Raw genomic sequence first — 11,930 nt, 5'->3', positions numbered from 1 at the left:
TGGACGGCGTCAACACGTTAACGAGCAAACTGCGCTAACGCACTAGTTCCCACCAATGTAATTGAGCATTGCTTGGCACATCCGACATACTGTTTTACTTTTGTCCATGACGAGCTTACCTTCAGGGTCATACGTCACATGAAGACCAAAATAGTTCCAAAGGCCAGATCTGAATGAGGATTGGGGAGGTTCAATTTGCCATGTTGCAACGAGCTTAGCTTCTGTCTTGCTAGCTTGCGCTGCGCTCAGTGGATCTGCGCTTGACAGTGCAGCCTAGGCGGAGTAGTCGAACGCAGATCCAGTGAGCTCTCAACACAGACAGCATCGTCAGAAGAAAAGTTGATAAAATAAATTAAAAATTTTGTATTGTTCGATACATATGCGTACCGAACCGAAAGCACTGTATCGAACGGTTCAATATTGATACGAGTATCGTTGCACCCCTAATATATATATGTTATATATGTATATATATATATATGTATATATATATATATATATATATATATATATATATATATATATATATATATATATATATATATATATGTATTGCAGATCATTTTCCCTTCTTCTTTGTACCCTGATAATTGACATAAATAAGGCAAATGTTTAAACAGCCTGTTTTCATTCCCAACTCATTACATACAAATGTTTTGCCCAGACTCCTAGGTGTCATGATTTGCATACGTGCTGGGATGTCTTATGATCGTCAATAGGCTCCTAAATGACTGAAACTGACACAGAGAGACAGCAGGCAAATTTGCTCTGCTGGTATTTTGAATGATGCAGAAGAAGAGTTTGAGACTAATCTGTGACCCCCTCCCCCCAGCAACTACTAGTCGCCAGAAAAAAGTCTGTGAAATCAATAGCTAAACCCCTGTCAGACAGCCCTAGGGATGAGTCAGTGAGTTACTAGGGAAAAATGTGTATTCCATAGTTAACCAGTGGTTGCTGGCAGTCGCTAGGTGGGGGCAGGGATAGCTCAGTAGGTAAAGTGGTCGCCCCATGATCGGAAGGTCGGCGGTTCGAATCCACTTAACGGCTACCCTGAGGTACCCCTGAGCAAGGTACCGTCCCTACACACTGCTCCCCGGGCGCCTGCTTAGTGGGCTGCCCACTGCTTCACTGAGTGAATGGGTCAAATGCAGAGAAAAACAAGTAATTTCCCCATGGGGATCAATAAAGTATCCATTATTATTATTATTATTAAACTGGTCACAGAGAGGTATATAAGATTGCTTTGGTCGCTAACAGATTGTTTCAATTGCTTAGGGTGACCATATTTTGATTTCCAAAAAAGAGGACACTTGGCCCAGTCATGAAGAACTTTAATAATACTGTTTGCTTAAAGAAACATATTTAACATATTTAAACGATGCCTTCTCTGTGTTATGGCTTTTAGAAGCCAACAAGTGCAAAAAAAATAACTTAAAAACCTCTGGAATTAAATAATGCTACAGTAATGATGCCTCATCTGTATAAGAAAAATTACCAGTACCGGGATGAGGGAAATTTCTTTTGCAGTTCGTCTGAAAGGATGCATTTGCGCTTTGACATCTTTTAAACATCATCTGTCCCATCTGTAAGCCCAGAACAATCACTCACAAAGCAGCAGCTCGGGGATGACGTCACACATATGCGTCCTCTGTAGGCCAATAGGAAAACCCAGGCATTTTCATCCATCTCGAAAATCCCCCCGGACGCACCGGACAGAACATGAAAAGGGTACATGTCCGTGGAAAAGAGGACAGTTGGTCACCCTACAGTTGCCTGTAGTTAGCTAGCTATGGATGACACCAACTGCTGGCTAACTGCTGCTATCCCAGCAGTGGTGAAATTCAGTTTGAGTTGCATTTTTTCCAAGTTTCACTAAAGTTCGGCTAGTAGTTAGCAAGTGTTTGCATCTTCCATGCAAACTTCAGACAGCTGCAGAAACCTGCTATTGACCAAAGGAATCACAAAGAGGTGTTTGGTGCATCATCCTTTTGATAACCGATTTCACCTTGCAAAGGCCAGCAACCGCTTACCAACCATTCAGGGAACGCATGTTTTTCCCTAGCAGCCAAAGGTTGCCAGAGGATCTCTAGGTGTCACTGAGGCCTTATGGACCACCTAACTAAATTATGCCACCTACCACCCATTGTAAATCTTAACACAGACTCTTTCATCTGGGTAACTCAAGATTCAGAGCAGGTCATTTACTAATCAAGAAGTTTAGTGGGGCAAGCCATGCTCCAGTCTGCATGCCAATGTATCTTTGCACTCCAAGTCGTCCCTGATGTGTTCATCTTAGTGTGAATGTTAGACAAAAGCACTTAGACATAGAAAAAAAGAAGAGCTACTCTACTTGTGAAGTATAAGAGTGCCACATGTGAACCAGTCTATTTACCATCTTCATTAATACAACACGGTATTCCTTAGCTGTTCCATGCATGTTGGAAATGATACTAAAAAAAGTGATGATGGCCAAGTATTACTATGCAATGAGTTGGGAATTAAATAGTTTTTAAATGTTGTGTTATAGCTGGTGTTGGAGGGCACTTGTAAACATTAAAAAAATATATAAATGTTTTTTATATAATTTTCCTATGCCCATTCTGAAAATTATTTTAAAAAATATGCATTTATAGTGCATTTATGATTAAATCAGTCTTGAACTTTCTTTGGTGAGACAATAAAAGTGGCATAAGAAGATATTTTCCCATCAAATAAAACTTACCATCATTCTGGCAAATAGACTTTGTAGTAATGTAACGTTTGTTTTTTGATAGTCAAATAAGCTTACACATTTCCAACACAATATAACAGTACATATTATGTTAAAATGAGCATATCCACCCATTTATAGCTGACGAATATTAACTTGCACATCTGCTGTGCCCACTTACCCCAGGTGGCACCAAACTGGGCTTTGGTATGCATTTGGTTACATTTTACATGAAAGGGAGGGTATGTTTTCACAAGAATTGATGATGTCACAGATAAACCAAATCAAATTTCTGAACTATCATAGGGCCCTGGAGTGTCTATAGGTGATGAGGAAATGAGAGATAATGAGTTTAGTCCAACTCATTTATTAAGAAATCCTCATTCCACCAGTGAACTGGCTGAACTCCTCACAGAGAGATAAAACTGTGTCCAAAACCTCCATTTCTTTTGTGCTAAAACATTTTCAAGTGCTGCAGTTGTACAAATTCCAGCTATGGGCTTATACAATACAAGTCTTTCCAATTTCTTTTGCCATCAAAGATTTCTTTTACCAGAGTAAACCCAATTTCCCAACTTCCAACCCTCCCGCCTTCTCGGTACATTGCCCGTCCATTCTCGTTTCCAATTTCTTTTTTTTCCCACACAAATAGATTTTTTTCCCCCTGAATGCAAACAAACAGAAAAACAAACAAATGAGCGAGTAGCCATCTGCTCCTCACCTCCTTTACTCCTCCTACTCATCCCTCTTTGCTTGCAAAAGGACTTGCTCAAAGTTAATTTCTCAGGTGTCCTCATTAATTGTTAACTGATTACCTTGGAGCCTTTTATGCCTCGTGCACAGCGTATCGCTCCATCTTTTTCACCAGGAAATTTAGGGGCCTTGAGCCGAAACCAGTGGATACTGAAAGCCACGCTCAGCAGCAGGATGTCAGACTTGATCGAATGTAAACGCCATGAGATATGTGCCTCGGTTCTAATCAGCGTTGCCTAATGGCCAACATGCGATCACTAGGAAAGTGCAATTTCAAAAAATTTGCCTCAGCATCAGTGTACGGAGCTCAACCCAGATCAGTGTTGCCATGACATTCATTTGGCGTGTTAACCCCATTCAGTGTTTCGCCAATGTTAATGTGACATTTTATGCGACAACCAGCGGCTCATTGTCACGGCCTCCAGGGAGAGAGGCAGACATGCTGCGAAATCAAAACGGAGGGATGGATGTGTGTGTGTGTTTGTTGGGGGGGGGGGGGGGGGGGGCGTCACATGCAGGTGTCCCATATTCCCCCACGTGAGGCTGCTGGGAGAAGGTGTTGGTGTGTGAGGGTGGTCAGTGCCAAGAAATATTCCCTATTATGAGGGGGAGAAAAAAGAAAGTGCCCGGGATCTATATTTTCTGCAGCCAGATATTAAAAAGATAACTAAACATAAATCAATCAGAGGGGAAAATTGTATTTTCTCTTTCACGCATCTTTCTCTGCTCCATTTCCTCTCTGTCTCTCTCTACCTGCTCAGCTCTGCAGCGTGTGTGCGTGTGCGCGCGTGTGTGTTTGCACAATTGTGTGTGCACAAATGTGTGTGTAAATAAAGTTTATATTAGACAGAAAGGAGCTTTAAAAGTGTTTGTGCCATAGGACTTGTAATGTATAAGATCGAATATGTATTTATACTCAGTCATTAAATGCAGCACACTATTCTAATGATGTATTAATGTACTCATGACGCTTCTGGCATTTTTTGTTGGTATTTTTCTGATAGCGATTTTCTACACAATGACTTTTTCGAGCAGTCTTTTACCCTCCTCCGTGGCAGTATTTCAAATCAGTGTTTTTTGATTGTATTGGAGTGATTATAGGCTTGCATAAATCCACTTTTTTCCTCCTCTTAATGAATGTATTGACTGTATAAGGACTATGTATTACTGTGCTGTGAGAAAGTATGCAGAAAAGTATTGGCACATATTTTTGATTAAATAAATAAAGAGCAGTATGTCTAAGTGTTGAGACACAGAGCTGAAGGTGAAGTGTGTCTTTTTTTTTGTCTACTAATAAAATCATACATTAGTTAACACCAAGGATGTTACTACACAGATGTACATCCATAACAGAAACACAAAAGGCTTAACTGCACTAATGCAGAAACTGTAGAAGTCTTGAAAGATCAGATGTTTTTTTTATTGATAAATGCCCATTATTATTTTTTTAGGTAATCACATAATCATGTTATTTTTTACTAATTTTAAGCTGAAACCCAAAAAGGATCCATTACTATCATTACTATTCAAATTAAAACTCTAAATTAAGATACTCAAAATAAATACAGTTAAGAAACTGTGTTAATAAAATACTTCTTCTGGATATGTGTTTTTAGTCTTTTTAGTGATTTATCAGAACAAAATTTCTAATATGACTAACGCTGACTTTCTAACAGACTTTTTAGTCGTTCTAGCTGAACATGCAAAACTAGGGAAATGTTTTAAACTAATAGGCATCATAAAGATCCAGACTATAAAAACTGTCTGAAGCCTTTAGAGCACTCTAGAGTCTGACTTACTGCACAGCAACTAGTAATACAAATTTTGAGGTTAATATTTCAGATTTTGGCCATTTTGTTGCCTACTGGGTTGCTGAGGCCAGTGTAAGAGAATATATGAGGAAATAAGGAAAGCAAAATAAGTACCTTTTAAGTAGAGCTATTCTTTTTAAATAGTTGCTAGAATGTACACCCATTGGTTTATTACTTACTTATTACTTTATTAGGTACAGCTGTTCAATTGGTTGGTACCAGGTAGGCTGCACTGAGTACCAGAAATTGCTGCTCTAATGGGATTTTCCCACAGAACCATCTCTAGGGCTTACAAAGAATGGCCGGAGGCAGAGGTGAAAATGCCTTGTTGATGGCAGAGGTGGTCACACAACATGTCAAACCTTGAAGCAGATGAGGTCCATGGTGCTGAAGAAACTGAGGCTACAAAAAAGTTGTCTGGGCTGATGAGTCTCGATTTCTGCTGCAACAGATGAACAGAAGTTACTGACGTTTAAAACAGCGGTTCACATTTTTCCCATTTCCATATGAAACACTTTGCACTGCTTATTTTAGCCCATTTATCACTTACTGTGGTGGTAGAGCCAGCGTGTAACACTGATTCAGGACAGCATTTCTCCCCGGTTTGTGCAACGGTGCATAAATCTAGAGTTTCAAATCCAGCTGTGTACCATTAAAATTATGGGAACTACAATCAGTGTGGTTTAAAGCATTTAGAAAATACTGCAGAGCTGGGTAGATGTTATCATGTTGCTACTTACACTGCACTAACAAAGCAGAAGCTCATCGGAAGCAGTCCAGGGGGTTGCTCACAAGCTCATACAGCGAGAGGAGGGATTTGTGTGTGTGTGCGTGTGTGTGTGCGTGTGCAGATATATGTTATTGATGGAATGGAAAGCCAGTCCTCATAATGTAAATCAGTACATTCTAAGGGTGTAAACCTCTAGACAGTGATTGTGAGTCAGTGTCATGCCCTCTGGAGTGATGATGATGCTGTGTGAGTGAGTGTGAGTGTGTGCGTGCCCAATTAAAGTCTTCTGACAGCTGCCCTGAGTCATCCAACACTTTGTTCCTGTCAGCGTCAGTATAAGTGAGAAACGGAGCAGGAGAAGATGTTATTTTATCAGACCATAATCACCTCTGACTGAAGACAAAGCAACACAATTGTGTCATCTTCCAAACTCCCCCTGGTTCGATCCACAGGCAGTAAACCAATCTCTGACTTGCTCATATTCACAGTCTACCAATCATCAATTCACAGAGCTCACGAAAAGCCAATTAGAAAAATAATGCTCACATTTCACATTCCCTGAATAACAGTCACATTAAAAGCAGCTGCACAAAAGAAACGGCCCGTTTGTTTCATGGAAACAACCTGCGAGTGGTCTCTCAATAAATCCACACGGGATTGAATTTTACGATCTGAGGGGACTGCGCTTTTCATCTGCACACTAAGATAAAGTCTGTCTTTTTGATAAATGTGCTGTCCACTCTTACCCATGTGAAGCTTATGCTTCAAAAATGAGGAAATAAGGAGGGAAACATGGAAGGACGAGGAAAAAACACAGAGTCTGTGTATTCACATGGCAAGTGTGAGCAGGCTGTTGCTGCAGTAATAAAGATGGATGAGCCTGTCGGATGCTGCCGATTGTGGCTGCGTGTGCTCACGTGGGCATTCAGTTGTATCCTTGGTATTAACAACAACAATAATATTAAAAAAGAATACATTAATATGAGGCTAATATCCATTGAATGACAAATAATTATGAAGTTGCTATTTTTGCTCTTTCTCATTTTCCTTGATAATGAATTAAAATCATGTCCAGTGCATCAAATGGCATTTTGTGAACGCTGTAAGCAACAATCATTAGAAATGAACGACATCTTGTCCCTATTTATTTGAAGCTTGTATTTGTGCACACATTGACTCCGTGGTATAATTTTTAAACACGTACCCTAAAGCAGATGACTCGTAATCTGGAGAGGAAATGGCGTGTCACAAATTTAGAGGATCATCATTTAGCCTGGAGAAATAGTTTGCTGCTTTATAAGAAAGCCCTCCGCAAAGCCAGAACATCTTACTATTCATCACTGATTGAAGAAAATAAGAACAACCCCAGGTTTCTCTTCAGCTCTGTAGCCAGGGTGACAAAAAGTCAGACCTCTTTTGACCCAACCATCCCTTTAACGTTAACTAGTAATGACTTCATGAACTTCTTCACAAATAAAATTTTTATCATTAGAGAAAAAATTACCAGCAATCATCCCACAGATGTAATATTATCTACAGCTACTCTTAGTACCATCGATGTTAAGTTAGACTCTTTTTGTCCAATTGATCTTTCTGAGTTAACTTCAATAATTACTTCCTCCAAACCATCAACGTGTCTTTTAGACCCCATTCCTACAAAACTGCTCAAAGAAGTCCTGCCATTAATTAATTCTTCGATCTTAAATATGATCAACCTATCTCTAATGATCGGCTATGTACCACAGGCCTTCAAGCTAGCTGTAGTTAAACCTTTACTCAAAAAGCCAATCTCTAGACCCAGCAGTCTTAGCTAATTACAGGCCAATCTCCAACCTTCCTTTCATATCAAAAATCCTTGAAAGAGTAGTTGTCAAACAGCTAACAGATCATCTGCAGAGGAATGGTTTATTTGAAGAGTTTCAGTCAGGTTTCAGAGCTCATCACAGCACAGAAACAGCTTTAGTGAAGGTTACAAATGATCTTCTTATGGCCTCTGACAGTGGACTCATCTCTGTGCTTGTCCTGCTAGACCTCAGTGCAGCGTTCGATACTGTCGACCATAATATCCTATTAGAGCGATTAGAACATGCTGTAGGTATTACAGGTACTGTGCTGCAGTGGTTTGAATCATATCTATCTAATAGACTCCAGTTTGTGCATGTAAATGGAGAGTCCTCTTCACACACTGAGGTTAATTATGGAGTTCCACAGGGTTCAGTGCTAGGACCAATTCTGTTTACATTATACATGCTTCCCTTAGGCAGCATCATTAGAAGACATAGCATACATTTTCACTGCTATGAAGATGACACCCAGCTCTATCTGTCCATGAAGCCAGATAACACACACCAATTAGTTAAACTGCAGGAATGTCTTAAAGACATAAAGACCTGGATGGCCGCTAACTTTCTGCTTCTTAATTCAGATAAAACTGAGGTTATTGTACTCGGCCCTGAAAAGCTTAGAAAAATGGTATCTAACCAGATTCTTACTCTGGATGGCATTACCTTGGCCTCCAGTAACGCTGTGAGGAACCTTGGAGTCATTTTTGACCAGGACATGTCCTTCAACGCACATATTAAACAAATATGTAAGACCGCGTTCTTCCATTTGCGCAACATCTCTAAAATTAGAAATATCCTGTCTCAGAGTGACGCTGAAAAACTAGTTCATGCATTTATTACTTCCAGGCTGGACTACTGTAATTCATTATTATCAGAATGTCCTAAAAACTCGCCGAAAAGTCTTCAGCTAATCCAAAATGCTGCAGCAAGAGTCCTGACAGGGACTAGAAAGAGAGAGCATATTTCTCCTATTTTGGTTTCCCTTCATTGGCTTCCTGTTAAATCCAGAATTGAATTCAAAATCCTGCTCCTCACATAAATAAATAATGTGCCTTAAATAATCAGGCCCCATCTTATCTTAATGACCTTGTAGTACCATATCACCCTATTAGAGCACTTCGCTCTCGCTCTGCAGGCCTACTTGTTGTTCCTAGAGTATTTAAAAGTAGAATGGGAGGGAGAGCCTTCAGTTTTCAGGCCCCTCTTCTGTGGAACCAGCTTCCAGTTTGGATTCGGGAGACAGACACTATCTCTACTTTCAAGATTAGGCTTAAAACTTTCCTTTTTGCTAAAGCATATAGTTAGGGCTAGACCAGGTGACCCTGAATCCTCCCTTAGTTATGCTGCAATAGACTTAGGCTGCCGGGGGATTCCCATGATGCATTGAGTTTTTCCTTTCCAGTCACCTTTCTCACTCACTATGTATTAACAGACCTCTCTGCATTGAATCATATCTGTTATTAACCTTTGTCTCTCTTCCACAGCATGTCTTTTATCCTGTCTTCCTTCTCTCACCCTAACCGGTCGCAGCAGATGGCCGCCCCTCCCTGAGCCTGGTTCTGCCGGAGGTTTCTTCCTGTTAAAAGGGAGTTTTTCCTTCCCACTGTCGCCAAAGTGCTTGCTCATAGGGGGTCATATGATTGTTGGGTTTTTCTCTGTATCTATGAAGCGCCTTGAGGCGACTTTTGTTGTGATTTGGCGCTATATAAATAAAATTGAATTGAATTGAATTCTCAGTCAAAGAAGAAATCTCATTACTTTTGTTAAAAGTAATGCAGTACTGGTGCAACCCAGATTAGCAAGCTGTATCTAATCAAGTGTATATGTTCATCTATATATCCAAGACAGAGATTAGACATCATCCAAAAACCACACGAAAGGCTGATTTTAACATTACAACAGTTTCTGTGGTTGTTTCAGAGAATGCATCTCACATACATTGAAGGGATTTCATTCAAAATTTCAGCCTGAGTGAAGACAAATTGAGAAAAATTAAATCAAACCCTGGCACATTATTTTATCCAATTTCCTTGTCTGTCTGTCATTCAAGTTCACATAATACTGTGAAAACTTTCATGCAATTTCTTCTCATTTCAAGCAGCAAATCCTTGTAATCAGGGGCTGTCAAACTTCTAATTTTATCATTTACAGTTTGATGGCTAAATTCCACTTAGCTGCTTCAGTCAGTCAACGGGTTTTGTGCGTGCTGGCTCTCTGGGACATGTGAACAGAGTAGAGCAGTGTTAATGATATTAGTCAGCAATGAAAAGTTCAGGCTTCAAAGAAACATTTCAGTCATTAAAAGAAATATCTTGTAAATATAGGATGAAAATTCTTTGATCTGTTTTGATTTTACAGAGACGATGTTTCTGGGCTGTAGTTAGGGGGAACTTTGATTTACAGAGGTTTGAGATTTCAAGAAATCCAATTGTTTTTCTTAAGCCGCCCACATTGACGTAAAGCTCACGGCATAGATGTGAGACATAGGACCACTTAGGAGCGAGGCTTCCTGAAAATCTGTGAGACTTTAAATGTAATTGGATGTGATTGATGGTGCCACACGAAGCTCTGAGATCAAGGAGGATGAAGATGGAGTGCAGACCCAAGCCGGCAGCTGTAAAAACATAATTTAAAGCGCCTGTTCAAATGTTTGATGGAAAACCATATATGCTGTTGATCATAGGTGATGTTTTTGCAGCATTTAAAAAGTAAATGCTGCACTGATGCTTCAGAGGCTTGACTTTTAACCCAGTGAAAATATATCCCATATTAAAATCTTAGTGCACTCAAGTGTACTTCAAAGCAGAGTAATGGTGGGCAAATCTTCAACTGTGTTCATGATTATTTCACTTGAAACTTGCTTTTTGGGAAAACGTATTTTGTATAGAATATTTATGCTTAATTTTGGGGCGGCTATGACTCAGGTCATCTACCAATTGAAGGTCGTCAGAAATTCTACTTTTACTGTATTTTACATATGTGGAAAATCTATTGCAAATGCCTCTAAACAGTATAAGGAAATAGACCATGAATGTCACGGCAGTAAAAGTGTTTATAGTCATAGATTTGTTTTGTTTTTATATTAGAATAAAATCTCACTTGTAATTAATTACCTTTTTAATTTATTTATTTTAATTTGGTATACTGTGTCCATTACACACTGTGCTATATATATAATACACCTATCTGGTTAACAGCTACACTGTGCTACAGTAGGTACACTGGGTTACCCCTTCTTTTGCTTTCAGGGTTGCCTTAATTCTTCATTGCACAGATTAAAGAAGGTCCTGGAAACATTCCTCTAAGATTTTGCTCCATAATGAAATGACAGCATCACAGTTGCTGCAGATTTGTCAGCTTCACATCTATGATGTGAATCTCCTGTTCCAAAACAGCCCAAACGGGTTCTCCTAGATTCACATGTGGTGACTGTGGAGGCCATTCAAGTACAGTGAACTCACTGCCATGTTTAAGAAAGCAGTTTGGGGTGTTTTCAGCTCTATGACATGGTCAGCAACAATACTCAGGTAGGCTGTGGTGTCTCAGCAATGCTCAGTTTGTACTAAGCAAGACGCAGAAAAGCTGCTACATACCACTCTGACGCCAAATTCTGATGCTACCATCCGAATGTTGCAGCAAAAATCAAGATTTATCAAACCAGACGATGTTTTTCCAATCTTGTATTTTCCAGTTTTGTTGCTTTTGTGTGTATTCTAGTCACGGTTTCTTGTTCTTAGGTGACAGGAGCGGCACCCGATGTGGTCTTCTGCTGCTGAAGCTCATTTGCTTCAAGATCTGGTGTCCTGTGTATTCAGAGATGTTCTTCTGCACAGCTTTGATGTAACAAGTGGCCATTTGAGTTACTGTTGCCTTCCTATCAAAAAAGTTTGACCTCTGGCATCACCAAGGCATTTTCATCCAGAGAATGCTGCTCACTGGATATCTTCTCTTTTCTGGACCGTTCTCTGTAAACCGAAAATCTCAGTAGATCAGCAGTTTCAAACAATACTCCAACCAGCTCCACTGGCATTAATTTCTGGCACCACATTCAAAGTCAGTTGAATCCCTTTTCTTCCCCATTC

This window comes from Copadichromis virginalis, linkage group LG4 (assembly GCF_057382275.1).
Source record: "Copadichromis virginalis isolate Kocher_CV1m ecotype Utaka linkage group LG4, C_Virginalis_male_GT1.1, whole genome shotgun sequence".
NCBI lineage: Eukaryota > Metazoa > Chordata > Actinopteri > Cichliformes > Cichlidae > Copadichromis > Copadichromis virginalis.
Note: the sequence above shows the minus strand (reverse complement) of the source record.